We start from the raw sequence: 27007 nt of genomic DNA, 5'->3' as shown, positions 1-27007 counted from the left end.
GCATGGAAGGTTGGTAAGGATAGACCAGGCGCTATGTATTAATTTTGAGATAGACAAATGGGTTAAACAGTGGCTAGAAAGTAGAATCCAGAGAGCTGTGGTGGATAACAGGGTGTGGATAAGAGTCCATCAGGCTGGAAGCCGCTAACAAGTGGTGTGACTCAGGGATTGATATTGAGTGCTTTGTTTTTTGTCATTTACATTAATGTATTTGATGATGGAGTGGAAAACAGGATAAGTAAATATGCAGATGATAGAAATATAAGTGGAGTGGTGGATAGTGAAGAAGCGTTTTGACAGTGCAGAAGCAATGGACTGCTTGGAAGAGTGGCATGAAAGATGGCAGATGGTGTTTAATATTGAAAAGTATGAAGTGCTTCATTTTGGAAAAAAATAATAAAAGGAGACATGCACGAGACATATAAAGATTAATAATAATAAAAGGAGACATGCATTCTGAAGAATACAGAATGTTGTAGAAAAGAAACTTAAGCACTGAGGAATTACTGCTTAGGAAGTTTTTATTTTAAAAGTCTGGTACCAGGAAGAGACCTGTATCCTCTAAAAGTGAAGATCCACATCTCCCCAGCTAGAATAAGCTTGTACATTAACAATCAGAGTACATGTGATAACAGGAACACTTGAAACTGATAAAACAAATGTCTTTAAAACTTATGTCAAAAATCCATCAACTTGAAGGTCATTAAAGCTTATCAAAACAGAGAAAGAGAACCAAAAGAAACTTGTGAGAAAAAAATACAATACTTCTTGTTAGAGATAACTCATCGATCTTCTAGTTTCACAGAGGACCGAATGAGGAGCCAGGGTGGTTGTTTAGATCAGCAATCAGCCATTTGTTCAGGGAAGACAGTAAATTTGTGTGTCAACTATAATGTTGTAAGAGACTAAGTAATAAAAGCAAATTGTGAACCTTCAAATGATAAAATCTTCTCCACACAGAAGAACAGGAAGATCTAGGAATAACAGTTCATCATCTTTGAAGGTGGAATCACATGTGTATAGAGTGGTGAAGAAAATGTTTGGTACGCTGGCCTTCATGAATCAGAGAATATAATAAAATTGTTGGCAAGTGAAGGTGAGACTATTCAAGGCAATCGTGAGGACAAATTTAGAAGACTGTGTACATTCCTAGTCACCAAATTATAGGAAGGATATCAATAAGTTATCAAAGGTTCAGACGCCATCTACTAAAATGTTGTCTGGATTTCAGAATCTTGATTATGAAGAAAGATTAAATAGATTAGGTCTTTATTCATTGGAGCATGGAAGGTTAATGGGGATTTTATAGATGTTTTTTTAAAATATTGAGTAGATTAGAATAGGCTCTTTCACTTGAGGGTAGATGAAAATTTTTAAAAAGAGGTCACGAGTTAAGAGTTAAGGTTAAAAATTTAGAAGTAAAATGAGAGGGAACTTCACTCATAGAGTGGTGACTGAGTGGAATGATCTTCCAGAAGAGGTTGTCACAGCAAAGGAAATTTTGTTATTTAAAGAAAAGTTAGATACATAAATGGCTGAGAGGGGAATGGAGGGAGATGGATAAAATGCAGGTAGATGGGACTGCAGGAGTTCACTTAGATCGGTATGAACTAGAGAGGCCGAGATGGCCTATTTCCATACTGTAATTGTTTTGGTTCTCTGCAGTTTCATAATTCTCGTGCCCGTAGACTCTGAGTTTAGCTTAATACTTATGCCACCTTATTTTGTTTCTTCACACCATTGATATTTTCACATAATTACAATTAAATTATTTATTTTAAACCAAAAACCTCCTCTGTGTTAAAATATTATACATTACCCATTTTTACAGCCCATATGAAAGGGCAGAGTTTGATGTCATTGAAAAAAAAAATTAACCAAGGTTGAGGAAAACCCTGCATTTATGCATATCCATACATATGCATGTAATCTTCTTTGGCTTGGCTTCGCGGACGAAGATTTATGGAGGGGGTAAAAAGTCCACGTCAGCTGCAGGCTCGTTTGTGGCTGACCAGTCCGATGTGGGACAGGCAGACACGATTGCAGCGGTTGCAAGGGAAAATTGGTTGGTTGGGGTTGGGTGTTGGGTTTTTCCTCCTTTGCCTTTTGTCAGTGAGGTGGGCTCTGCGGTCTTCTTCAAAGGAGGCTGCTGCCCGCCAAACTGTGAGGCGCCAAGATGCACGGTTTGAGGCGTTATCAGCCCACTGGCGGTGGTCAATGAGGCAGGCACCAAGAGATTTCTTTAGGCAGTCCTTGTACCTTTTCTTTGGTGCACCTCTGTCACGGTGGCCAGTGGAGAGCTCGCCATATAATACGATCTTGGGAAGGCGATGGTCCTCCATTCTGGAGACGTGACCCATCCAGCGCAGCTGGATCTTCAGCAGCGTGGACTCGATGCTGTCGACCTCTGCCATCTCGAGTACCTCGACGTTAGGGGTGTGAGCGCTCCAATGGATGTTGAGGATGGAGCGGAGACAACGCTGGTGGAAGCGTACAGTTGATCAATTACGCTTATGATTTTAGAAATAAATATGACCAGTTTTAGGACCATAAATCAGAAAAATGTTAGCAGTTACTTTTTTCCCCCTTTAACACAGGTATTGTCAGTTGATTATTTTCTTTACAGATTCTTCATTTGCAATTTTAATGCATTCACAGATTCTTATAATTGATCTGCTCACATAACCACAAAAATATTTAGTTTTTATAGGACGGTTCACTGAGATTTTCCAGGGAATGCTTCAAGCTCTAGGGTTATTTCGATATTTGATAACAGTTGCTGAAGCTAACGTAAATAGTAATAAGAGCATGGCCTCTTAATCTGAAATATTTATTTTTCAGAATCACCAAATAGGAGATTAGAAACTGCCCATTTCTCTGATTTAAGGGCCCAGAATTTGATACGTTTGAAGAAAGGTGGACGGGAAATGAATAGAATCATAATGTTTTCACCATTTTTATATACAATTAATCTGTCAGTCGTTGGGAAATTATTTGTCCTTATTTGGTATCTGACATCAATCCTCCCTCACCTCTTTCTACATAGGTGCTCATTTCCTGAAAATTGGCATTTCTCCAGTTCATAATCTCAACCCAACGACAAGACCAATCCTTCTCCACAACAAATGGCATTATGGTCACAGTACCCAGAATACTCTTCAGGTGACATTAATAATTTTAGGAGGTCATTGCGTGTCCAGCAATCATTCTCTTGTCAAAAAAACTTTGTATCTTGATTTAGTCCACTGTCATGAAAATATTGTACGAACTACAGGACACCCGTCCCGTTTACAGGTCGAGATCTGGAAAGTTAAAATCTCATGCTGTCACTAACTTAAGTTCACTGTAGTTGAGTGCTGACATTGTTCCTGCAATTCTTTCTAACTATTGTACGATGTATTTTAAAACCCCATATATGTAGTCATACATTTACATTCTTCAGCTTCATCCACATGACAGAAATTGTCTATCGTGTCTGTGTAGAGCTGTGATGTTTTACCGGAAAAAAATCTGATTCGTTCACTTTTTTCTCCCCCTTTAATAATGCAAGAAACAATGGAATACAGAAAATATTAAGCTACCAATCGTTCCCCTCCTGCAACCAAGTTTTACCAATGTACTAAATGTTATAACTGGGCATTCCAATCCGCGCTCTAACGCGGCATCCATTACTATAATATTCTATTCTTTGGCTTGGCTTCGCGGACGAAGATTTATGGAGGGGGTAAATGTCCACATCAGTTGCAGGTTCGTTTGTGGCTGACAAGTCCGATGCAGGACAGGCAGACATGGTTGCAGCGGTTGCAGGGGAAAATTGGTTGGTTCCGGTTGGGTGTTGGGTTTTTCCTCCTTTGTCTTTTGTCAGTGAGGTGGGCTCTGCAGTCTTCTTCAAAGGAGGTTGCTGCCCGCCGAACTGTGAGGCGCCAAGATGTACGGTTTGAGGCGATATCAGCCCACTGGCAGTGGTCAATGTGGCAGGCACCAAGAGATTTCTTTAGGCAGTCCTTGTACCTCTTCTTTGGTGTACCTCTGTCATGGTGGCCAGTGGAGAGCTCGCCATATTACACGATCTTGGGAAGGCGATGGTCCTCCATTCTGGAGACGTGACCCACCCAGCGCAGCTGGATCTTCAGCAGCATGGACTCGATGCTGTCGGCCTCTGCCATCGCGAGTACTTCGATGTTAGGGATGAAGTCACTCCAATGAATGTTGAGGATGGAGCGGAGACAACGCTGGTGGAAGCGTTCTAGGAGCAGTAGGTGATGCCGGTAAAGGACCCATGATTCGGAGCCGAACAGGAGTATGGTTATATCAGCATGATATCCAACTTACTTTCCGTTAGCTAAATCATTATCCAACCAAAAAACACATTTGCTCTCTTCCCTTCTTTGCAGTCATGTTTATCTCAATCTATGACACATTCCGTGGCTCATACCTCCCACTAATCGACCCTTGATTCACGTTGGTTCCACGTGACCGCAGGAAGAGATACATCGTGAAAATATATCCCCTTACTACAATTCTATAATCATAAAGAGACTTTCCAAGTGTAGTAACCATTTACCTGTATATTTCTGGTGCCATACACTGTACCCAGTCCTGCTGATGTTGCCTCTTCTACAGTGGGAAAAATGTGATAGTGTTTTGCTGAGAACCTTTGCTCTGTTCGTAGTAGTGGCAAGGATCAACTAGTGGCCATAGCATTTCAATTCTACGCCACTTCCAGGCCTCACGTCCCTTGCGCTGCCATACCACGGCTTTGAATACAGAACAGAAGTGTGTTGAGCTGGAAAAATGGACAGAAATATGGTTTAGAGAAGGGAAACCGAATACATCTCCCTCAATAAATTGCAGAGATTGTTAATTTCACTTCTGAGATTCATGGTGGACGGTGCTGCGATTTGAACAACGAAAAGGCTACTATTGTATCAACATTTCAGCCATAGAGAGAGGCTCCGAATGTTTACAGACTGTAAAGAGATTTGAAGTTTTTAGTTAAATTATATTTAAGAGCAGGAAATACAAAAATTCTGTTAGAAATATGTGAGAAACAGCAGTAATCTACCATACAATAAACAGCTAAAATTTTGTACGGTATTTCTGATCTACTTGTAGAAAACTGTCATATTTAATAGTGCTTTACCGTGACTCCTTATCATTTTACTGTATGTGAACAACAACCAAAAGGGCTTCTGTTATGCAGGATGATTCAAAATACACTGGCGTTAATTTATCTGGGCATGAATATTCGGGTTTGGACGTCGTGATACAGCTGGGTACAGAGGTGATTTAACAGAATGCTGATGCATTTTACAATATATGTTGCGATAAATGATAATCAAGTTATAACATTTCCGATTGAGGTACAGAAATTTGTAAGATGATTTGACCTGTGTATGTGTGAGTATGAGGAGCATCTATAAAGTTCACAGCTGTCATGATAATGAATATGTATGAGATATACCGGAAGTCACGTGGTATGAGAGAGATATGAACGCAAGCAGGAGAACAAAGGAAAACGGAGAATAAAAAGACACTAAGAAGTTTACCTGATAAACTTGTGTTTAATGTTTTATTAACTTCACATTTCGGGCCACAAATGTGACATTGGCGACGAGGATGAAAGAAGCTTGAAGAAAATTAAAGACTAAACAAGATTACAGAGGTTTACAGACAACTTCAATGTGATAAGAATTTTCTCTGTGTCTCAGTACTTTTGGGGCTGGAATATTTCCTCATGGCTGGGGCAGACAGTGACTTTCTAACACATAGTGGAATTGCTCATTTTGACCCAACTGGTGATGCAAGTGTGAAGTGGAAGGCATGGCTGGAAGAATTTGAATCCTACGCCGACAGTCGTGGCCTATTTCTACATACCGGTACAGTTGAACAAAAAGTGCAGAGAAGGGCGTTACTTCTTTTCACTGCAGGTCCCGCAGTTCGGGAAACATTTAATACACTTTTGAATACTGGAGGAAAGGATGAGTACCGGAAAGCGGTAGATGCATTAAATGCACACTATGTAGAGACACCGAATGCTACATTTCAACGCCATTTGTTTCGGAGAACGAGACAAGAAGATGGCCAGACAATTGCTCAGTACGTGACGAGACTACGCCAGCTAGCTGTTGGATGCAATTACATGCCAGCTGATTTGGACAACCAATTATTGGATCAAGTCGTACAGCACTGCAGATCAGATAAGCTCAGAAGACGTCTACTGGAAAGAGTGAGTGAGTTGGAACTCACTGATGCTTTAACCATTGCTGCTGCATTAGAGGCTGTTGAAGGGCAATTTCATATCATGACCCTGAAAGGCAACTCAAGCCAGCAAATTAAGAGGCTCTCACATCGCCATAATCAGCCAAGATATATGTTGACACAGGACGTGGAGTGTTATAGATATGGAAACCGAGGTCACTTTGGAAAAGACCCTTATTGCCCGGCCAAAGGCAAAGTTTGCAGAAAGTGTGGAGGTAAGGACCACTTTGCAAAGAAGTGCAAAAGCAAGTCCAATGCAGACCAGAAGAGGAAGAGTACAACTTCCAAAGGCAAAGCCTGGGGGAAAGGAAAGTATCCTGGAAAGAAAGATACCATTCGCCAGATAGTCAGTGACAATGATGATACCCAGGAGGAACAGAGTTGTTACCAATTTACGTTGAATGAAGTACATCATGAGAAGGTCCCAGTGATCATTGGTGGAGTGACAGTTCAGGTCATTGTAGACTCAGACAGTGACAGTAATGTGATTGATCGACATTTATGGGAGAAGTTGAAAAGGAAAAAGATCATCTGTACCTCAAAGAAGTGTTCCAAGAAACTGTATCCATACACAGCAACCAAGCCATTGCAGACCATTGGATGTTTTACTGCAACTGTTGAAGCTGGAGATAAGTACACCGAAGCAGAGTTTATGGTCATAGAAGAGAGGGGAGAACCATTGTTGAGTAGAAGCACAGCGCAAGACCTGGCAATACTTCATATTGGAGCTTGTGTCAATTCAATTCAGTCATACGAGGATATGAAGCAAGAATTCCCCGCAGTCTTCCAAGGAGTAGGAAAGCTGAAAGGTCGACAATTGAAGCTAGCGGTAGATGAAACAGTCAAACCCAAGGCACAACCAATGCGCCGAACTCCGTTTGGACTTCGTGGGAAAGTCGAAGCCAAAATTAAAGAATTGATGGAACAAGACATTATTGAACCTGTGGAACATTCGACACAATGGGTCAGCCCAGTAGTGATTGTGCCCAAACCAAAGGGTGACATAAGACTATGTGTTGACATGAGAATGGCCAATGAAGCTATAATTAGAGAACGACACCCTATACCAACAGTGGAGGAAATACTTCAAGAACTAACTACCAGCAAGGAATTCTCAAAAATTGATCTGAAATGGGGCTATCATCAATTAGAGCTGGATCCAGGTTCCCGAGATGTGACAACATTTGTGACTTACTGTGGATTGTATCGTTACAAGAGACTATCATTTGGAATTAATGCAGCTTCGGAGATCTACCAGTATGAAATCCATCGAGTGATTCAAGGCATTCCTGGAGTTGCCAACATTTCTGACGACATCATAGTCCACGCACCAATGAAGGAAGAGCATGACAAACGGTTGAGGCGTGTACTATCTAGACTACAGGAGGCAGGCCTTACCGTGAATGGAAACAAGTGCCAGTTCGGTGTGTCAGAAATGGACTTCATGGGACACAGACTTACACGGAAAGGACTAAACCCTGCAGAGGCCAAGGTGAAAGCTATTGCAGAGGCACGTGCACCTCAGAACGCAACAGAGGTGAGGAGTTTCCTGGGATTGGTTAATTTTTGTGCAAAGTTCATTCCTAATTTCGCTACAGTGGCAGAACCACTAAGGAAACTAACCAGGAAAGGAATACCATTTCATTTTGGATCTGAGCAGAAGAAAGCGTTCACAGCACTGAAGCAAAGCCTGACAGATGCAAAAACTCTTGGATATTACGATCTGGCGGCATCAACCAAAGTCATAACGGATGCCAGCCCGGTTGGTTTAGGAGCCGTGTTGGTCCAGATGCATGATGGAGGACCGAGAATCATTGCCTATGCCAGCAGATCGTTATCAGATGTGGAAAGAAGATACTCTCAGACAGAGAAAGAAGCACTCGGACTTGTATGGGCCTGTGAGAGGTTCCATGCATATTTATATGGCATTGAATTTAAAGGTGATCTATGCACCTAGATCCAAACCATGTGCCAGAATAGAGAGATGGGTACTCAGACTACAACCCTACAAATATAAAGTAATCCACATTGCAGGGAAGGCAAACATTGCTGATTCGCTGTCCAGATTGGTGAAGGATGGTGGTCCAAAATCCAAATCAGAATTGGGAACAGAAACAGAGAGCTTTGTACGCTTCGTAGCTATTCAGGCGACACCGAAAGCTGTGACTATGAAGGAAGTCGAGAGAGAATCCGAATGTGATCCAGAACTCATGGAAGTAAGAGAATGCATACAGAGTGGACAATGGGACAAGTGTACTCACAAGGCTTACATTCCCATTAGAGACGAACTTTGTTGCATTGGACAGTGTGTATTAAGAGGTTGCAGATTGGTGATTCTGCAAAGATTGAGACCGAAGATCGTATCCTTAGCGCATGAAGGACACCTAGGCATTGTTAGTACCAAGCAAAACCTCAGAACCAAGATATGGTGGCCAGGTTGTGATAAAGACGCAGAGAAATTTGTTAAAACTTGTCACGGATGTCAAATCACAAGTAGGAATAATCCGCCAGAACCGATCCGGAGTACGCAACTTCCGACAGGACCATGTTGATTTTCTTGGACCTTTACCGACGGGTGAATCAATTATGGTAGTGATAGATTACTACAGCAGATACTATGAGTACGTGGTGTTGAAGTCCATAACCACTGAAAAAACAATACAAGTGTTAGCAGAGATATTCGCAAGATATGGATTACCTGTTACATTATACTCTGACAATGGTCCACAATTCATTTCAGAGACATTTGCAGAATACATGAGGACCACAGGTATCCACCATCACAAAGTAACTCCGAAATGGCTGCAAGCCAATGGAGAAGTAGAGAGACAAAATCAGTCCATTGAAAAACGATTGAGGATTGCACACACTGAAGGACAAAATTGGCGAGAAGCATTGCTATCTTATGTGGCTGTCTATCGAGCAACGCCTCAGGCAACCACTGGAAAAAGTCCTGCAGAAGCATTTTTTGGGAGAAAAATCCGCACAAAAATGCCAGAAATAAAGGAAATCCGAGACGACCAGGAGATGAGGGACCACGATGCTAAAAAGAAAGGTGCAGCAAAGCTGTACAGAGATTCGAAACGTGGAGCCAAGTACTCAGACATCATGCTAGGAGATAATGTTCTAGTGAGGCATGAAACTGGTGGTAAGCTAGATACACCTTATTACCATCAACCCTATACTGTCGTATCCAGAAGTGGCAGTATGGTGACAGTCAAGTCTCCGACTGGAGTCCTGTATAAGAGAAATGTATCAGGTGTAAAAAGGTACCAGTCCAGAGATACATCGAGCGAAGAGGTTGAAAGGCCAATATGAGATGCTGAAACTGAGAGACCTGATGATGTTCCAGAGGCAGTTACCAGCACTCCTGATGAAGTGACTAGAGCGCCAGAAACACCCGAAGCCGTGGCGAGCAGTATTTCCGACGCTGAGAGTGAACAACCGAGAAGCGACTACAATATCGCAGGCAGGCCGAAACGAAACTGGAAAGTGCCCAAATGATATGAAGACTTTGTGCCATAGTTTTGATAAGAACTTTGGGACAGTATTTAATCTTATATCATAAAGTACATGTATGAGTGCTGTAGGAAGTAAATTTTATGTAGTTGAGTTATAGTATTACCATTAGTTACGATGTTTGTATGTTTCCGAGGGATATTGGTAAATGAAGGTAAAGTTTATTTCTGATTAAAGGAGGGATGTCATGATAATGAATATGTATGAGATATACCGGAAGTCACGTAGTATGAGAGAGATAAGAACATAAGCAGGAGAACAAAGGAAACCGGAGAATAAAAAGACACTAAGAAGTTTACCTGATAAACTTGTGTTTAATGTTTTATTAACTTCACATTTCGGGCCACAAATGTGACAACAGCCACATGTTTTAACTCAGAACGTCACATTCCAATTGAAGTGTACTAATCAGTAAGGGTAGACACGCGTGATAAATGATGTTGAATGTGGAACGTGGATATAAGTTTTATCACCAGTATCTATAAATTATGTTCAGCTTATTAATATGAAAACAGGAAAATATTGTAAAATGACTAGATTAAAGTCTCCCGTGTTCAACGCAAAGTTATTAGATGAGGAACACAGTTGGTGCCGAAGACCTTCACTCCATGAAAGACCAACAAAAATCTGACAATATGACATTCCTACTGCACTGCAGTTACATCTAATGTATTGTGTTTCGAAATAAGTTGTGATCTTATCAAGGAAATAACATACACGACAAGGATAGGTCCCTAGACGTTTATTAATTAGAAGTTGTCATCGTGTTCACTCAAATAGTCGAACACCTCTGCTACCTTATATATCTCCAAATACAATCCAAACATTCTCCAGCTCAGTAACCACCATCCACCCGTTGCCACATGCAGAGTAACGCAGCTAATCGCTGATTAGTAAATCAGGAACATAGCTATAAGAGACATAGAACAAAATTGCTTCTAATATATGTATAAATCTAATAATGTTGCCTGACAGTATTCCTTCCGTGATTCTGAACTGGTATCGTATTCAGGGTAAAAAGCTAAAATTATTTAACACATTCATCCATGCGGTTCACGCTGCCTGAACTTTTCAACAAGCATTTTAACGGGAGCTCTCTGAATTTTCTCTGGATCACTCCATAAATAAAGGTGTTGGTGCATCAGCTGAAAAGCTGAATCAGAGAACCGGCCATCTTTGCAAAATATGGACGTCTCCAGGTCCGTGCGAAGGCCGCGCATGAGAATTAAGACCATGGTCGTTGTCGCAGAGCAGATAGGAAAACTCGCTGACAGTTTGAAGAGAAGAATGATGGATTGACTCCGGCTCTCCATCTCCGGGTTGTTTCTCGGCATCTCGCTGACCCCTGAGATTCCTGGGGACACTGCTCGCTGCTCGTATCTGTCTGACGGTTAGAGCATTGAGGGTTAAAACGAGGAAGTAAGGAAGCAGCGGATTCAATAGGCAGTTAACTCAGTAAAATCACTCAAAGTATTTTAAAAATGGAAGAACGCGTCTCCGTCGACACATCTCATCACCTTCTGATAAAGACTAATACATGAAATAAAAAGCAATGTTCTTTCACCAGAATGCGATAGATATTCTGCAAATAATAACACACGCATTTTTTGGAGTGCAATATTTTGCTTTGATCTTCCTCCATCAAATAGCTACAGAGCGATCGAAAGTGAAAACGACTATGACCCACACGGGCCAGGGACGTGGCACAAGGCATAGTGCACAAGGCAGAACAGAACTTTCTTCAAGAAGATGGCTATGTTCAACCAAATTGATTCATTTGTTTCCCAAACTTATCGCTAGTTTCTGACCAAGTGATAGAGCAGAATCTCGAGAATCATCACCATTAGGTAGCGAGACAACAGTTTCCTCGGATGAAAATGACGATGGCCACCAGGTTAACTGAGGAAACAAATTATAGTAAGATTGTGATAATCATCGAAGCAAACACGGATTCAGCATTCAAATTTATGGATTAAATAAATATTAATACATTAATTAATTCACAACTCCTCCACTGTTCTTCTACAATTATTTAATGTACTAAATTGCAGGATAATGAAATCATTATGGATTCATCAGCAGTGTGCTGGCATACAGTTCATTGAGAGGGACGGTAGCACACCGGTAATTGTGTCAGACGTGACGGGTCGGCCCGTTTAACTCTTGACTTCCCAATCAAGAATACAAACCATTGAGATTTCAGTAATGGTCTTGAATAAAGAGCATATCTTGACGCCATGTTAATGAAAGTCTGTGAGGTATCATAAGCACATTGCCGCGTAAATGAACCCTCAATAGAGAGATACTGAGATTGGCTTCAACAATGCGTGAAAAGAAAGAAACTCGAAGCGTGCTTTCGGTAACTGTCATGTGGTGCCGAATTATCTGTTTTCGTTACCAGCAACGAAATAATTCTGCAAAGATGTGGAAAAGTCTTGGAGGGTGATGCGAATATGGACGGTATGCGCTGACTTGATGCAATTCCAAAACTCTCGAAGGTTGCGTCAAATTTCAAATAGGTATTTGGGAATGCCCTTCGAATTCCTTGAACTGCCTCCAAATATGTGATCGTTACACGGTGCTGGTAAATCAGGACATGTATCGACGCCGCCTGCAGCTCCAACTACTATCTAATGAGACAATTCTACATATTGGCAAAACAATTCTACATGCTCGCGAAAAATGAAGTGCGCAGGCGCTTATAATAATAATTATTATAATAATGAAATCAGTCGCTCTCGCAGTGTCCATCAGATGAAAAGATATCCTGGTCTCGGCATTTTCAGAATTACCCTGTTGCGTGAAATAATTGCCAGAGATGCCGATCGCTGTGAGAAGTGTATTAAATATGTCCACGTAGTCTTCATTTGCCATCTGCTTTAGTGGGATTCTTTTATTCTCGTACTTGAGGTTGCACAAGGGATAGAAATCAGAAGCTAAAGAAAATATCGCGTCTGTTACAAGTAAAATTAATGTCAGAAATAAATTACGAACAAATTGCATAAAAGATTTTGTTCAATTATATCCAGATCGAACGTTTCACTGGTCGGTCGTCTCTGATTCTGCCATTTTCGGGTTCTTTGCGTCCTGCTGGTGCAGTTTTATTTGATTTTTAAAAATTCACACTATGAAACATATTAACCAAAATACACAGATTTCCCTCCCTTCCTTCCCTCCTTCCCACCCTCCCAACCCATTAAACGTTCAACGTATACAATACAATAAACCCATTAAACAATGTCATCACACAATGAAAATAAACAAGAAAATTGTGTCGCCTACTATTGAACACTGGTTCAGTTCATTTAGTCTTATTCTCATTCTATCATTTTAGGGGTGGAGTTCCATGTTGTTTTCCATGTACATTCCCAAATTTGGGAATAATGTGACTTAAATTTGAAATTATGTTTTTTTTTCAATGGAATACATTTATTCATTTCTATGTACCATTGCTGTACTCTCAGGCTCTCTTCTGATTTTCAGGTTGAGATTATACATATTTTTGCTGCAGCTAAGCCTATCATAGTAAATCATTTTTGTGCTTCATCCAGTTTGAGGCCTAATTCTTTACTTCTTATATTCCTTAGAAGAAAGATCTCTGGATTTTTTGGTATGTTGCTTTTTGTGATTTTATTTAATACCTGATTTAGATCTTCCCAAAACTTTTCCACTTTCTCACATGCCCAAATTGCATGTACTGTTGTTCCTGTTTCCTTCCTACAGCGAAAACATCAATCTGGTACTGTTGGGTCCCATTTCCCATTTAACTTTTGGGGTGTATAACTTTTTGGCCTGTGTAACCAATTATATTGTATCATGCGTAACCTCGTGTTTAATGTATTCCTCATAATTCCGGAGCATTACTTTTCACATATTTCATTTTTTATCTTCAAGTTTAGATCTTGCTTCTATTTTTGTTTGGGTTTGCAGCTTATTTCATCATTCTCATTCTCTTGCAGCTTGATGTACATGTTTGTTATGTCTTTTAATTATCATCATGTCTGTAATCACATATTCAAAGCTGCTTCCTTCTGGAAACCTCAGCCTGCTTCCCAGTTTGTTCTTTAAGTATGTTTTCAGTTGGTGGTATGCAAACATTGTACCATGAGTTATTCCATATTTATACTTCATTTGTTCAAAAGATAATAAATTATATCTGAAAAAAAAACAATTTTCTGTTCTTTTAAACCCTTTTCTCTCCCATTTTCTAAAGGAAAGGTTATATATTGTGAAAAAGATTAGTTGATTTTGCTTCAATAATAACTTTGGTAGTTGATAGTTTGTTTTTTCTTTCTTTCTATGTGAATCTTCTTCCAAATGTTGAGCAGATTGTCCAGTACTGGTGAACTTCTATATTGCACCAGTCTTTCATCCCACTTATAAAGTATATGTTCTGGTACCTTCTCCCCTATTTTATCTAGCTCTATCCTGGTCCAATCTGGTTTTGCCCTTGTTTGGTAAAAATCTGATAGATATCTTAATTGTGCTGCTCTATAATAATTCTTAAAGACTGGTAGCTCAAATCTCCCTTTTTTTGTGCCATCCTCAGTTTTCCCCCTTTCTTTAAGAATGTCTTATTATTTTCTTTAGCTCATTGAAGAATTTCTCTGTTAAGGGAATTGGTAGTGATTGAAATAGGTATTGTATCCTTGGGAAGATATTCATTTTAATGCATTACCCTTCCTATCAATGTTAGTGGTAAATCTTTCCAATGTTCTAAGTCATCTTGTAATTTCTTCATTAATGACTGATAATTTAATTTGTATAGATTTCCTAATATTCTGGAAGGACTCGACAGAATGGATGCAGATGGGATGTTTCCAATGATGGGAAAATCCAGAACCCGGGGCCATGGTTTGAGGATAACAGGCAAACCATTTAGGACTGAGATGAGGAGGAATTTCTTTACCCAGAGGGTGGTGAATCTGTGGAATTCATTGCCACAGAGGGCAGTAGAGTCAGGTTCATTAAATATTTTTAAGAGGGAAGTATATATATTTCTTCAGTATAAGGGTATTAAAGGTTATGGAGAGAAGGCGGGGACGGGGTACTGAACTTTAAGATCAGCCATGATCTCAGTGAATGGCGGAGCAGGCTCGAAGGGTTGAATGACCTACTCCTGCTCCTATCTTCTATGTTTCTATGTTTCTATGTTAAATTATTATTTAGTCTAATACCTAGGTATTGGATTACTTCTGCTTGCCATTTAAATGGTGATTCTTTCTTAAACTTTGTGAAATCCACATTATTCATTTGCATCACTTCACTTTTATTAGCATTGATCTTGTACCCCGATATTTCTCCATATTCCTTCAATTTCTTATGTAATTCCTTTATTGATAATTCTGGTTCTGTTAAGTATATTATGATGTCATCTGCAAATAGACTGATTTTATATTCCTTCTCTTTTATTTTTATCCCATTTATTTTATTTGATATTCTTATCAGTTCTGCCAATGGTTCTCTAGCTAGTGAACAGTGAGGGAGATAGTGGATATCCATGCCAAGTTGACCTGGTTAATTTAAATTGGTTCATAATGTCATACATTTACTGTCACCTTCACCATAATGGTCCCTTATATAATGCTTTAATCCAAATAATATATTTCTTTGGTAGGTTGAACCTCTGTAGTACTTTGAATACATAATTCCATTTTACCCTGTCAAAGGCTTTCTCTGCATCTAAAGCAACAGCCACCGTTGGCGTCTTATTTAATTGTACTGCATGGATTAAGTTAATGAACTTACAGACATTGTCCATTGTTCATCTTTTCTTAATAAATCCAGTTTGGTACACATTCGTCCAATCTGTTCACTAATAGTTTTGCTATTATCTTATAATCTGAGTTAAGTAGAGATATTGTTCCATACGATGCTGGTGTTAGTGGATCTTTCCCCATCTTTGGTATTATTGTAATTATTGCTGTTTTACATGAATCTGGCATGTTTTGTTTTTCTTCTATCTGGTTCATTACTTCCAGGAGAGGAGGAATTAATAACTCTTTAAATGTTTTATAGAATTCTATTGGGAGTCCATCTTTCCCAGGTGTTTTATTGTTCAGTAGCTTTTTAAAATATATCTTGTATTTCCTCTATTTCAAATAGTTTTATCAATTTGTTGTGCTCCTCTTCTTGCAATATCGGTAGTTCAATTTTTGCTAGAAAATTTTGTCTTCTTTCCCTTCATTCTCAGTTTGATATAATTGCTTGTAGAATTCCTTGAAGGTTTAATTGATCTCTGTTGGATTATATGTAATTTGATTGTCCTTTCTCCTTTGTGCCAATACCATTCCTTTAGCTTGTTCTGTTTTAAGCTGTCAAGCCAGTATTTTGTGCATTTTTCTCCTAGCTCATAATACTTCTGCTTTATTTTCATTATGTTCTTCTCCACCTTATACATTTATAGAGTTTCGCACTTTATTATTTTCTCAGCCAACTCTTTTTTTGTTGTATCTTCCCTTGTTGCTAGTTTTTTTTTAACTTACTGTTTCCCTTTCCAGCTGTTCTATTTCCTGATTGTAGTCCTTTTTCATCTTAGTTACATAACTTATTATCTGCCTCTGATGAAGGCTTTCATTACATCCCATAATATAAATTTGTCTTTCACTGATTCCGTATTTATTTCAAAGTACATTTTAATTTGGCACTCAATAAATGCTCTAAAATCCTGTCTTTTAAGTAGCATTAAGTTTAATCTCCATTTATATGTTTTTGGTGGAATGTCCTCCAGTTCTATTGCTAATAACAGGGGTGAGTGATCAGATAACAATCAGCTTTATATTCCATTGTCCTAACTCTCCCTTGGATATAGTTTGACAACAGGAACAGGTCAATCCTTGAGTATGTTTTATGTCTACTCGAATAATATGAGTATTCCTTCTCCTTTGGGTGTTGTCTCCTCCATATATCCAAACGTTGCATTTCCTGCATTGAGTTAACCATAAATTTGGCTACTTTGTTCTTTCTACTAGTCTTTTGTCCAGTTTTATCCATCTTTGAATCCAAATTAAGGTTAAAGTCCCCTCCTATCAATATATTCCCCTGTGTATCTACAATCTTCAAACAAATATCTTGCATAAACTTTTGATCATCTTCATTAAGTCCATATATTCAGACTTCTGAATATATCTGACATTTTGAAATTACATATCTCCCTGCTGGATCTATTATTTCCACCTCTATTTTGATTGGAACATTTTTATTGATTAATATAACTTCACCTCTGGCTTTTGGGTTATATGATGATGCCGTTCCGTGCCCCACCCAGTCTCTCCTTAAGTTAGGTGCATTTCCTGCACGAATGCTATATTATTTTTTTTTTCAGTAAATGTAAAAGTCTCTTACTTTAGATTTGGTTATGTATTCCGTTAATATTTATAGTCATATAGTTCAACATAGCCATCTCATGTAAACATGAGATGTTTACATCTAATTTCCGCTTCCTCACCACCACCTTTCCCCTTTTCCCCCATTTCTCAGTTTTCTTTTTTTTTAATGCAGTGTATGACAACACTTCTAAAACATAAAATATTTCAACAATTCCCACATCTAAAATTCCCTTAGCCGCAGATGTTCCCCCCCCCTCTCTGAGTTGCCCCTTGTCCCTTGCCGGGCAACCACAACTCCGCTCTCCATTCGGACTTTGAACCCATTCACACATGTCAACTGATTTTGCACCAACTGTTATTCTTTCTCGTCCAACCCCCTCCAGAAAAGAGTTTTATCTTCACATTACAATGAAGTTCAACCTCTGTTCTTCACTTTTTCTTTTTCTTTATTATTTATTTATTATTTTTTTACCACTCCTCTTTTTCCCTCTTCTCCCTTACTTCCCTTTTCTTCCCTCCTTTAGTTCTTACTTATACATTATTTTAAAAATCATTACATTTAGTTTGTCGTCATTCTTTGTCCTTGTTAAATCTCTTCATCTCTCTTTCTGTCTTGCAGGCATTCTGCAAATTCTCGTGCTTTCTCTGGATCCGAGAACAGTCTGTTTTGCTGCCCCGGGATAACTATTTTAAGCACCACTGGATATCTTAACATAAATTAATAGCCTTTCTTCCATAGGATCGATTTTGCTGCGTTAAACTCCTTCCTCGTTTTTAGGAGCTCAAGACATGTCTGGGTAGAAATTTATTTTGACCTTTGTATTCCAGTGGTCTTCTCTAAATTTATTCATTGCCTTCTCCAATATATTTTCTCTTGTCGTGTATCTCAGAAATGTTACTAAAACGGATCTTGGTTTTTGTTGTGACTGTGATTTCGGGGCTAATGTTCTGTATGCCCTTTCTATTTCCATTCCTTCCTGCATTTCTGGTATTCTCCGGACTTTTGGGATCCATTCTTTTATAAATTCTTTCAGATGCCTTCTTCATTTTCCTTAAGGCCCACTATCTTTATATTGCTTGACTTACTATAGTTTTCCATTATATCCATCTTCTGAGCTAACAACTTTTTTGTCACTTTCTTCCAATTGTCTTATTGTCGTTCACTTCCATTACATTTTCCCTACATCTGTTATGACCAGCTCTATTCTATTCACTTTTTTTCTGTACTTTTCATTTTTCTTTTCATTTCACTAAATTCTAGTGTCAGCCATTCTTTTAATGCTTTCATTTGTTCTTGAAATTTTTAAAATCTATGTACTGTGCATTCATTTTACCTCCTATTCATCTGTGCAGAGATTGGTGTTCTTCTTCTGTGTCAGCTCTTAGGTTTGTGTCTTCTATTTCTCTTTCTTGTATCTGGGTCTCTTCTGATTTTCTTGTTGAGCAGCTTGTCTCAGTTTGTTGGGTATTTTTTTTCCATGGTTTCTTGATGTTGGTTCTATTCTTCTGGCCTGGTTATCTATTGTGTCTCTTTCTTCATTTTTTCTTTATTACCCCTCCCGTTCCCGTTCGTTTCTTTATCTTCCAGCTGGGAGCCCTGCTGTCGGGCATCTCTCAGCTGTTCGTGCTGTGGAGTTTCACTCCACAGCTGGTCCCCCTCCCGTCGTTGTTCTCCTTGTCGTGCGCATCGCGCATCCCTGTTTGGCTCCGTGAGCCATTTTTGCAGTCCTGCGGTCGTGGGTCGCGACCCTGCTGGGGTCTCCACTAACCTCGGGGAGTGGGCTCCTCTTTCCACGGCGGGTCCCTGGTTTTTCATGCAGGTACGGCCATCAACATTCTCTTCCTGCGTCTTTCTTTCTTCTTTTCTTTCCATTGGTTTTGGCTTTTCTTTCTTAGGTCCCATTTTCTCCGCACCCTTATTTTTTATTTGTTGTGATTTGTGTGTCTGGGTTTTGCTTTTTCTTCACTTTTTCCCTCTTTTCTGGAGAGGGTGGTATTCTCCTACCAGCCACACTCCATCGCGTGACTCCTCCTGGTGGTGCAATTCGATGTCGAGGTCAGATGCGAGTTGCTTCTTTGTATAGAACAAGAGAATGCCTTATTTCACCACACCTTGCATCATTTTTGTGCCAAATATAGATGGCTAACAAACAACGCTATATTTTCCACATCACTGAACAGTGAATTCCAAAGGAGAGCCAATGTGCAAAAATACAGAAATAACACTGTCCCTATCATTGTAGCTCAGCTAATTCTGATGGGTCGACGGACTCAATAATCAGTGGTGGCGACCATATTCATAGATCCACCTGACCAGACCTACTTTAAATTTGCGAGTGGATGCCCCATAACTCTGTTTCTCGTGGTAATATTAAGTTGACTGCCAAGGATACGCCATTCTTCGATTTTTAACGTCGCGCAACATTGCCACTTATTATATTCAATCCAATGTGAACTGATCACTGCATTTTCATGGCGAGGTAGAACTTGTATGCATGCATTATTTCCATAAATTGTCTGGGTCAGTGTCAGGAGATAGTTTTACGAAAATGATCTTCATTATTCACCAAAGATGCGCGGTGGAGGTATCGTGTAAGTTTCAAACTGTATTGGCAGAGCTGGAAACAGCACGGTGAATATCCACTGTGATGGAAGAGAGGCAAATTATCTCTTCACCACAGACAAATGATCTGAATCAGAATCAGAATTTGTTGTCATGAACAAGTCATGAACTTTCGTGCTTCTCTGCAGCATCAGAGGGTATGAAATGTAAAGCAGTAAAATTCAGAGTTTTATTCTTTAATATTATATGAATTTTCTAATGTTAAAACATGATATCATGTAACCAGTGAAAGTGATTAGGTGGAACACAATCTTCCCATTTCATCAAAATTACTCATATAGCCATCAATGAAGCCATCAATGAAGTATATTATCAGGTTTTGAATTGAATGGTTTCGGCGATCATTGAATTCAGTCTGGTGCCCGTGATGTTGAAGGCTGAATTAACTAACCTTGTCCTGAGGATTTGCGCCTCCATCCCAGTTACATTATCCATTTCGACGTTTTGCGAATCATTGATGACAAACAGAATCTACTCAAGTATCTCACAAAGATTTGCCACTGCTCAGACGTTTTTCAGGATTGAATCGACATGGAGGCATCAGGGCAAATTCTTGGAGATGACAACTCCTAGAAATTTGAAGTACTGAGCCCTCAGTGAGGACTTTGTTCATTTCTCTGCATTGACATAGCCTCTAACCTTTCGATGTGAGAAAATGTAAAATTAAATGTACTCGACGGAGGTATTTCCCCTCTAGAAGTTAAATATTACATTTAACCCCTGGCTTCTTCAGGGGTCCACACCAGATTGTACGATTTGAATCAAAATTACCAAACAAAAAATGTCCTTTTAAATTCCACTATTAACAATTCTTTGAAATAACTCTGGTGCCCTTTGAACAGTTCGCAACAGCTCCGTGACACCTATTTCATTGATTGGCCCCTTGAAGCAGTTCATCTCCGTTCAATCATGCACACCAAATCTAACTCTTCCATTCTCCTTCTTATTCCAACTGGCATGATTGGCTATAATCCCATAGAATCCATTCATGGCACTTCCTCAATATTCTACAACCTCCCAGTCTCTGGCCTGAGCAGTCCTGAAATACTTAACCCACCAACTCCTGGCGGAAATGTTGTTTCTGTTATCCCGTCGCCACCTATGTTTCCGTCATAATTTTTATTCTGAAACTTGCCCTTTGACTCACCTACTTTTCAGGACGGATTTCTCGGTGAAAGGCTTCTCAAATGAATGCGGCTATTTATTTTGATCAAATAGTTCTTTAAAAGCCATTTTACCATGGATAATAACACTATATGCGCAGTCCAAAATACCAGTTAAGATCTTTTGTATCCATTCCAATTGTTTTTATTTTCTACTTCCACTCTGTTTCCTTAATGATTTTCTTAAAAATTCTACTGCGCAAATGAACGGACCAGATGGAAAAGGGACCAACAAAACTCATCTGTAAGTGGTAGCATATTGAGGCATAGGGTATATTTACACAAACATACACACATCAACTCTCTCTCTCTCTCTCTCTCTCTCTATCACACACACACACACACACACACACACACACACACACACACACACACACACACACACACACACACACACACACACACACACACACACACAACATTCACACAAACACACAAAGCATGGGCTCACACCCACACTGTTATCGATTGGTAAGGAGAAGACAAACCACTCCTCATTGTCGTGTCAGGTGTGGAATCAGTGAGGATCTTCACATTCCAGAGTCAAATTTTCAGAGTATATGACCATGATCCTGAATGCAAATGCAACCATAAAGACGACCTGCCAGCTGATATGCTTTATGGGGATTCGAAGGAGATGCGGTATTGCACCGAACATCTTCGCAAACTTCAGCAGGGGTAGCATGGAGAGCATTCAGGCTGGTTGTATCTTGGTCTGTCAAGGAATGGCCACCCGTATGACGAATGAAATATCTCCAGAGGTTTAGTAACACTGCCTGGGATATATTGGTAACCAGTCATCGAGCGAATTACATGAGGAGGTGTATTACAAAACCAGATTCTATCCTCATGGAACCCCCCACCCACCACCACAACCAACTAGTCACACCGCTAACATCCGTAAAAACGGTAATTGAACCTGAATAAGTGCACTCAACGCCACGTTGACAGCTGCATCGCCTTCCATCAGATTCCTGAATGATAAATTAACCACATTTACCAGCTTATTCGATCATATTTTTCTTCAAAATTTTCATTTATTTTATAATGTGGTTTCTTTGAATATTTTCACTGCAACGCTGCCGGAAAACTACACATTCTTTTACAAATTCATGATTTTATATTTTAAATATGATATTAATTTTGATTAGGATCTCTGCGTGGTTCTATAAATTTGTCATTGGTGAAAGATGAAGATTTAAATCCATCGTGAAACATGTTGGAAATGTACTTGACGAGTCCCATAAGTTTTACATTTGCACTCCGGCATTTCTTGAAAATGAATGCAATAATGTGTCGCTGGTACATTAATTCACAATAAATCGGGCGAAATCCAACTCCTGATGCTCTCTCAATGGTACGCAACAGTCAGTGTTTATCTAGTGAAATTAAGTTAACCTCACTGCAATGTTTAGTGTTCAGAAGATAAAATAGATGAACGTATAAGATTTATCGACCAACCACTTGTTTCATCACGATTCAGCTTAAATAATTTTTTAAAAAAACTACCTCAACATGCAGGGGCATTAATCTATATCGAACCATCTGAAAGAGTTGAATTTGCGAAAGCGAAAAGGCAGAATTTGGCCATGGACTCCTCATGAGCCTGCCAGCATGTGACAGGAATGCTGGGATACTGATATCCAGAAAATGCTCGTTGGCTGCAGATTATCATCGACTGATACTTCTGCTGCTGTTATAGACTCCTCTCTTTCACACCCTGAACAATATTTTTCTTCCCCTCATCCCATCTCATTCAACTTTTGTCTCATAGTTTATCACTTAATTGTCAGAAGTCTCACTCTCTCTCAAACTCGTTCTCTGTGCACTCTTTTGCTTTCTCCTTCCAACACTTCAACCTCTCCCTCCTTCTCTGCCTCTGCCTTTCTTTCTTGTTTTCTATCTATCTATCTATCTATCTATCTATCTATCTATCTATCTATCTATCTATCTATCTATCTATCTGTCTATCTGTCTATCTGTCTATCTATCTATCTATCTATCTATCTATCTGTCTGTCTATCTGTCTATCTGTCTATCTATCTATCTATCTATCTATCTATCTATCTATCTATCTATCTATCTATCTATCCATCTATCTATCTATGTCTATCTATGTCTTTCAATCTATATCTATCGATCGATCGATCTATCTATCTGTCTCTAATTCTCTTCAAAATATTTGATCACCTGGCCAATCCATGACGTATCAATACTTCTCTTTTAAAAACTCGATGTGTTTTTTACAACCTCCTGTTGTAACGAAGTCCACAGATATATAACTATAAGGCTGTTGTCTCTCTGTTCTAAACGGGAGGGCTTCAATCCAGAAGTTTTAAACTAATATCCAAGACCCCCACCATCCAAAATAACCTTAGTACATCTTCTGTGTTCATGCCATTCCATATTCCAAATGCCTCATTGCGATGCCTCATTGCGATTCCTCACCTATTCTCCAACATTCAAACCAATACACTCGAAGAGCTGTCAAATGTTCCTCAAATGATTCTCTTCCATTCCCAGAATTTTTCTCAAGAGCTTCGTTGATCGCTTGCAAAATTCGTCACATATATTGTTCGCATAACCCTAAATTTTGACTTACCATTGCCTTGTAAAGCATGAACCGCACATCCCCGCTCTTCTCTTGTATTCTTATTGAAATGGACCAGACCATTTCATTTGCCGCCTTCATCCCGAACAATGCGTGCAATTTACATCAATCTATCCTGCACTAAGAGTCCAAGGTAAATTTGCATTTGTGTATTTTCAGTTTTCTACACGTTTAAAACTAATCGGTCCATTGTATTTATATCTACTTACGTACACGACCATATACTTTCCTACATCATATTCTGTTCAGATAATCTCATAGAGTGTTTAAATTTAATTTATGGGGCTGTTGCCACTTCTCCTAACGCCATACATTTCATCTTGTCACAGGCTTATTTGATAATGAATGACTGGTCATTGTTGTTCCCAATTACCTTGTCTCATCTGAACTCTCTTATATGATATCTTGTTGTTTTTTTGGTGGTTCCCATCGCCTCGTCGAGTTTAATAACTTGTTTTCCTGGTCTTTGTAACCACTATTGTTTCTCAAATTTAAATGTGTAATCTTGGTTTTTAAATGGTTTTCTCTGGACTTAGCACTTTGAGAATCGGTAAATTTTATACATGCTACAGTTAGCCAATACTTCGACAGACTTTTGGTATTATTTTATTACGTTGATATTCATTACCTCATAATGCAAACTATGTTTCACAGTAAATAAATGCATGCTGCATTTTTACTTAAATATTAATATGATTAATTCATAATGTATGCTACCTCAATATTTTCCATTTAAGCCACACTTATAGACAGATCATGCAAAGGTTTCTGACAGGGTTGTTTTACCTTTTACAGGGGAATTTAGACAGTAATTAACTTTTAGGTTACTTATCTAATAAGCGTAAGGCAACAGCAGGTGCAGTTTTCGTACAAGATAATTAAGTTGACCATCCAGTTACCCTTTTTTTAAAAAAAAATGTTCAATGTTCAGCAAAGGAACTATTCCGCTATTGAGAAAGAAAATATTGTGTATAATATTTTTCTCTGCAAAATGTTTATGTATATCTCGGTACTGACCAGAGGATTCTCTGGTGTAGGTGAAAAAATAATGAATAAAATAAGAAAATTGTTAAACTGGAGTTTAATATTGCAAGATTATAATCTATAAATTAATCGTATCTGAGGTACAAATAATGTCATAGCAGATTATTTGTCAAGAGATTAAAATTGATCATATATAGAAAATATACTCTTGTAGCCTACCGCTACAAAGAAACACACACACACACACACAGACATACACACACACTCACACACACACACACCCACACCCACACCCACACACATACACACACAAACACACTCACACCCACACACACACCCACACACACACCCACACACACACACACACACACACACACACACACACACACACACACACACACACACAGTGTGTGTATGGCAGGTTAAGCTCAAGCCTTTATTAGAGCTGGAATGGCTGCTTTCATACTGTCCAAGTTCCCGCCGTTTGTACAGATTTACTAAGTCAGCCATATGAATAACAATAGCCGGCGGGAACATCCATACATATGAATTCCCTTTTTCCCCGGCCGGTTTCTGCTGAGTGAGCTGGGCAGCTTGATCAACGCTATTTTAGGGATGTTGGGCTGATCGTGCCCCAGGTTCTATCTCCGCCGTTTCATTATCCTGCGAGTCACTTTAGCCATCTGTGTCTGCGTCTGCTGCCGTAGGAGCTGGTCCGATCTGTGCAATTGCGGGCCGCCACATGACACCCCAGAAACGGCGTTGGATTCTATTTTGTCCGTAGATATAGTCCTCAAAGTCTTTTGGGGTCTCCAAGGGTTCTGCTGGGTCTGTGTGGGCAGGCTTGAGTATATCTGTAGTGAAGACCTTTGATTTACCACTGATGTCTACCTCGAAGCTTGTTCTGGATGACTTGAAATGGTCATTTGTATGGCTTCTGCAGTGGTGAACGGTGGGGTCCTCTGCATACAAACACGTACTCACAGTCCTTGATTTCTTTGGGGATGTTGGACTTGGCTTGTCCACGTCTGGAGGGTGGGATCCGAGCCAGGCTAGGGACCTTTTTGAGGGGGCCTGTCCAGGATTGTGATTACCTCCTGCTGTCCTTTGGCCTGCGGAACGAAATCCTCTGGAACTGTGAGTGTGACTCCGTAAATGAGTTCAGCAGAGGATGCGTGGAGGTCTTCTTTCGGCACTGTTCGGATGCCCAGAAGTGCCCATGGTAGCTCGGAGACTCAGTTGGGGCACTTGTGTCTGGTTACGAGGGCGGTCTTGAGGTTCCTGTAGAAATGCTCCACCATGCCATTTGCATTGCTTTCCTATGGTGTAGCTGAGCACCTAAGATTTTGGCAATGTCTGTCCATAAACTGGAGGTGAACTGTGCGCCTCTGTCAGGTGATCTGCTGTGGCAGTCCGAATCTTGCAATCCAGATGAGAGGAGTGCTTTGGCACAGGACCTGGTGAATGTGTCAGCCAGGGGGATTGCTTTTGGCCACCGGGTGAAGTTGTCGACGACTGTGAACAGGTAGCAAAAACCCTGAGAGAATGGCAAGGGTCCAACTATGTCCACGTGAATGTGGTCAAACCTGCGTTCCGTTGTCTGAGAAGGCTCTGGGGGGACCTTGGTGTATCGCAGTTTGGCACTGCATATATGCCTTGGCTCATCCAAGTAATCCATGCCACACGTACTTGCTGGCCACCAGCTGGAACTGATCGATGGGTGTGCTAGCCTGTGGATGAAGCCAAAGCCTCCTCGCCTCCATGCCTTTGGGACAATAGGTGCTGACTGGAAAATCCTCAATCCGAAGGCCTGTGACAGCTGTCCTTTACTGCGGAATCTTGTCGTCCTGCTGTTTTGTCTCTGCCAGTGGTGCGAAGTGCAGATTGTAGACAAGGAAATGGATGCTGTATCCTGGCAAGCTGTCTGCGATCACCTTTTCTTTGCCTGAGATGTGCTGGACATCGGTGGTGTACTCCAAGATGTTAGACAAGTGTCTCTGACCAGGGATCAGGGATTTTAGCCAGGGCAAAAGTCAGTGGTTTGTGGTCTATTCAAGTGAGAAAAGAAAGGGTTAACAGAAAAGTTGCAACATTCTAGTTAGGTGGGCATGGCAATTTAAAAGGACCAATTAACACAAGAACCAACTGCAAGAATTTACTCTGACCAATCAAACGATCAGGTCTGATAAGAGGTCTGATAATCATCTGTAGTAATGGAATCTGTACTTAGTAGGAATTGCATTGGGTAAGAACGTATTGTGTGAACTTTTGATAGGGCCAAAATGTAACTCCGACCATGGTTGAACCAGACAAATGAAAGCTTTGAAACACATGTTCAGTTTTCTCTGTCAGCGTTCACAAAGTGAGCATCTCTGTGAGCCTCTGTGCTCATAATTCTGCAGAATAAAGGAAGTCTGACCAAGACTAAAGTTTGGGATACAAGTCATTTCGTACAGTCCACCGAAAGAACCAAAATACACATTTGGTGTCAGAAGTGGGCTCTGCAGATCTTGGCAGA

The 27007-nt window shown here is 39.9% G+C and overlaps 1 long non-coding RNA gene across 6 annotated transcripts in view; it reads left to right on the top strand.

The window, feature by feature from the left end:
• The window catches only part of LOC138745467 (uncharacterized), a 100999-nt gene that overhangs the window by 33145 nt on the left and 40847 nt on the right, over positions 1-27007 (top strand). The window contains exons 3-4 of one of the 6 annotated variants that reach the window (XR_011346289.1): positions 961-1096; positions 3047-3259. The exons of the other annotated variants lie outside the window; for them this stretch is intronic. This is a non-coding gene — a long non-coding RNA (uncharacterized lncRNA). Of the gene's footprint in view, positions 1-960; positions 1097-3046; positions 3260-27007 lie in introns of those variants that run through there. 6 annotated transcript variants of the gene reach the window in all.

Source organism: Narcine bancroftii, chromosome 11 (genome assembly GCF_036971445.1).
Source record: "Narcine bancroftii isolate sNarBan1 chromosome 11, sNarBan1.hap1, whole genome shotgun sequence".
In the NCBI taxonomy this organism is placed as follows: domain Eukaryota; kingdom Metazoa; phylum Chordata; class Chondrichthyes; order Torpediniformes; family Narcinidae; genus Narcine; species Narcine bancroftii.
Note: the sequence above shows the minus strand (reverse complement) of the source record. Positions and strands in the feature narration are given on the sequence as shown.